The sequence below is a fragment of the Sitophilus oryzae genome, unplaced genomic scaffold, assembly GCF_002938485.1.
Source record: "Sitophilus oryzae breed Bouriz unplaced genomic scaffold, Soryzae_2.0 scaffold_174_pilon_pilon, whole genome shotgun sequence".
Classification (NCBI taxonomy): Eukaryota; Metazoa; Arthropoda; class Insecta; order Coleoptera; family Curculionidae; genus Sitophilus; species Sitophilus oryzae.
Window position 1 is genome coordinate 142,649 of NW_022146446.1, and position 4,477 is coordinate 147,125.

Below are 4,477 nucleotides of genomic sequence, written 5' to 3' on the forward strand. Positions count from 1 at the left end.
ATCTTTAAAATGAAAATTGACGAGTTTGCCTCGAAAGAAGCTCACTTCGTCGTAGTCGTTCGACCACTAGTTTGTGACGAATATTTTCGTTAGGCGTCTAGTTAGCACGTCTCGCGTATTGATCGCCGTTCGTTATTTACGAATCGACGTCCAAACGAACGCTATCGTTTCTCGATATATTAACGAGAATCGATAATCACCGCTTCGAATATCAAACGTGGCGGTGTTGCGCGTTCGTCGTCGTCGTTGTAATCAGCGTCGACGCGGACGTTTCTTCCGAATGGAGAAAAGGTAACGTCGCCTTTAATTTTTGCGATACTCGTTAGAGAGGACGTTGTTGTGCCGTTCTTCGAACGAGTCTAACGTCGTAGGCTCTTTTTATACGAGATATATCGTCGTATCACGTTTTAGGCTAAACGTCGTCGATAATTTTTCGGGCGTAAATCATTTAAATACCATCGAAAAAGAGAAGAGTCGCAGTAGTATCTGTATCTCTTCTATCTATTTCTTGAAATTTTTCGACGAACTACTCTTTCTCGTCTAGAAAAATTATAGGTACCCGAAAATCGATTAGACGTGTATAATAGCGTACGTGTCCGACGATCTCGTTTATAAAGAGCCGATACCCTCTTTTACGAAGCATCAATTTAGTGTTATGTGTACGTCGCCGACCCGCGTGCTCTTTAAAAGAATGGCGTGTCGAAGCGTCGTCGCGCTGCCGTCGTCGATTTAACGACGCGAGCGGCGCAGATTCGTTCGAATAATTTCTAACGTCATCGACGAAAGAACAAACGTGTTCGTTTTTAACGTACACTGTAATGATCCTTCCGCAGGTTCACCTACGGAAACCTTGTTACGACTTTTACTTCCTCTAAATGATCAAGTTTGGTCATCTTCTCACACACATCGACGACGCCGAAACGCCATCGCGTGCCGATCCGAAGACCTCACTAAATCATTCAATCGGTAGTAGCGACGGGCGGTGTGTACAAAGGGCAGGGACGTAATCAACGCGAGCTTATGACTCGCGCTTACTGGGAATTCCTCGTTCATGGGGAACAATTGCAAGCCCCAATCCCTAGCACGAAGGAGGTTCAGCGGGTTACCCGGGCCGCTCGGCCAGGGAGGACACGCTGATTCCTTCAGTGTAGCGCGCGTGCGGCCCAGAACATCTAAGGGCATCACAGACCTGTTATTGCTCAATCTCGTGCGGCTAGAAGCCGCCTGTCCCTCTAAGAAGATATGTTTGTACGCCGACAGTAAAAACCGCGCGCGACGCGCCGCAAACGAAAAGACCCGATACGCGTGAACGCACGGGGCTCCCGAAACGACGGCCGGCGGGCCTTTGCGATGTCAAAATTAGCGCCTAGTTAGCAGGCTAGAGTCTCGTTCGTTATCGGAATTAACCAGACAAATCGCTCCACCAACTAAGAACGGCCATGCACCACCACCCACCGAATCAAGAAAGAGCTCTCAATCTGTCAATCCTTCCGGTGTCCGGGCCTGGTGAGGTTTCCCGTGTTGAGTCAAATTAAGCCGCAGGCTCCACTCCTGGTGGTGCCCTTCCGTCAATTCCTTTAAGTTTCAGCTTTGCAACCATACTTCCCCCGGAACCCAAAAGCTTTGGTTTCCCGGAAGCTGCCCGTCGAGTCATCGGAGGAACGTCGACGGATCGCTAGCTGGCATCGTTTATGGTTAGAACTAGGGCGGTATCTGATCGCCTTCGAACCTCTAACTTTCGTTCTTGATCAATGAAAGCGTTTTTGGCAAATGCTTTCGCTTCCGTTCGTCTTGCGACGATCCAAGAATTTCACCTCTAACGTCGCAATACGAATGCCCCCATCCGTTCCTATTAATCATTACCTCGGGGTTCCGAAAACCAACAAAATAGAACCGAGGTCCTATTCCATTATTCCATGCACACAATATTCAGGCGAAATTTTAGCCTGCTTTAAGCACTCTAATTTGTTCAAAGTAAACGTGCCGGCCCACCTCGACACTCAGTGAAGAGCACCGCGGCAGGATTGAGTTGGACCGCCGCTGGACCGCCAACGCGCGTTCGCCGAAGCTCCCGCGAATCGAAATCGGCCAACGGCTAAATCCACCGGCAGGACGTCTCGCTTCACGCCAGTTAACACCGCGGACGATGAACCGACGGCGCGAGACACAAATTCGACTACGAGCTTTTTAACCGCAACAACTTTAATATACGCTATTGGAGCTGGAATTACCGCGGCTGCTGGCACCAGACTTGCCCTCCAATTGATCCTCGTTAAAGGGTTTAGAGTGTACTCATTCCGATTACGGGGCCTCGGATGAGTCCCGTATCGTTATTTTTCGTCACTACCTCCCCGTGCCGGGAGTGGGTAATTTGCGCGCCTGCTGCCTTCCTTGGATGTGGTAGCCGTTTCTCAGGCTCCCTCTCCGGAATCGAACCCTGATTCCCCGTTACCCGTTACGACCATGGTAGGCGCAGAACCTACCATCGACAGTTGATAAGGCAGACATTTGAAAGATGCGTCGCCGGTGCGAGACCGTGCGATCAGCGTAAAGTTATTCAGAGTCACCAAGTTGTACGATGACGAGCGCGAACCCGCCACCGATTGGTTTTGATCTAATAAAAGCACTCCTTCCGTCTCCGGTCGGAGCTCTATTTGCATGTATTAGCTCTAGAATTACCACAGTTATCCAAGTAATTGTGGGTACGATCTAAGGAACCATAACTGATTTAATGAGCCTTTCGCGGTTTCACCTTAATTTGGCTTGTACTGAGACATGCATGGCTTAATCTTTGAGACAAGCATATGACTACTGGCAGGATCAACCAGGGAACTGTTCTCGCTCGAGTGGACCGAGCCTTGCTAACGTTCGATGCGAATAAATCGCACTCGTCGTTCGCAGGTAGGTCTCTCGCGCACAGTATCCGCCAAAGAAATTTATTCGTTTCTCGACGCATACCGTATTATATATAATCGTGCGTGATTAATTCGCATCGACGTAACGGAAAACCGTTTCGGATGCCACGCTAGTACGTATATATAAGTAGTATGATAGGTTTCGTATCGCGTATACAAGCACGATCGTCGATGTTCTTGATTTATTTATTCCGTTTACAATTTCCCTCGGTCTAGTGTATCTCTTTTCTAAGTGAGAACCAGACTCCAAAAGAACAAACGGAACAAACCAGAATCGACAGAACGCACACGCGTTACGAAAGCGTCGATACGACACAAAATTAAACCGAATCGACAAAACATCGATGATCGGCACAAACAATTTCGAATCATTCTCTCAGACCCTTCGCTAGATTGAAAGCGACACGGAAATCTCGACAGAGACGTTTCGGTATTGCACAAAAGTGTATTCTCGCTCGGAACGAAGAGAGTTGTCGCATATTAAATTAAAACAACAAATCGATCAGCTTTCATCTCGCAAAAGAATTGGCACAATCGACTTGTGTTTTGATTAAAAGTTGATCGCATTCGAATCGTGATACGTAAAAATATTAACGTCCACTCAATTCGCGATCTCGCTGTGAACGACAAAACATACCATTTTGCCGTTACCCATCTAACGATCGGTTTTGTCTCGTCAAACATCTTTCTAAATGCATAGCAAAATGTAAAATGACGAAACGCATAGCAGTATAAAACGTATATACTAAAAAAGAATAAATCTTTTCTAGGCGGCGATTTTCGTTAATTCGTTCAACAAAATCATAGCCTATACATTTACTCGTGTGGAGAATCACGAACTTACTTCTAATTCGGTCCGCTGGTCGACTCTCCACATATAAGCGCACCGGTCGCCCGCCTGCCCTACTACCGATGTATCGGTGGGACCGCTGCCGAAGCGAGCGTCAGCCGAGACAGATATCGCCATTCGAAGCGACGATGCCGTTTGCGGTCGTTCGGCCGCGCCTATAGTCACTCGGTAATTTCGATATTGTTATTTCGAATTTTCTAAATATTGTCAAAAGGAGATCTACTACCTCTTAAAATGCTTGCACATACATATTTTGCGTCGGCTTTTTTCCGACGACTCAAAAATTGTACAAGTAGCTAAATACTAATGTCGATGCTATGATTACGTTGTAAAAGTATCTAAACTTTTATGGTCGCAATCGACCGTCCTGTCAAAAAATTGTACGAGTACCTAAACTTTTATTACGAAGCTACGACCACATTGTAGAAGTAGGTAAACTTTTTCCGTTCGGCCAGTCGATGGTCGTTTTAAAAAATTGTACGAGTAGCTAAAAACTAATTTGTTTCTATGTTACGATCGCGTTGTTGAAGTAGGTAAACTTTTTCCGTTCAGCGAGGCGACCGTCCTGTCAAAAAATTGTACGAGTACCTAAACTTTGTTTCCGAAGCTACGACCACATTGTAGAAGTAGGTAAACTTTTTCCGTTTGGCCAGTCGATGGTCGTTTCAAAAAATTGTACGAGTAGCTAAAAACTAATTTATTTCTATGTTAC

The 4,477-nt window shown here is 46.4% G+C and overlaps 1 non-coding gene across 1 annotated transcript; it reads right to left on the minus strand.

Moving 5' to 3' along the window:
* Positions 1–816: 816 nt before the first annotated feature.
* On the minus strand, positions 817–2,831 carry LOC115882105. The gene has a single exon (XR_004050149.1). It is a non-coding gene; the product is annotated as a small subunit ribosomal RNA (ribosomal RNA).
* Between the last annotated feature and the right edge of the window lie 1,646 nt (positions 2,832–4,477).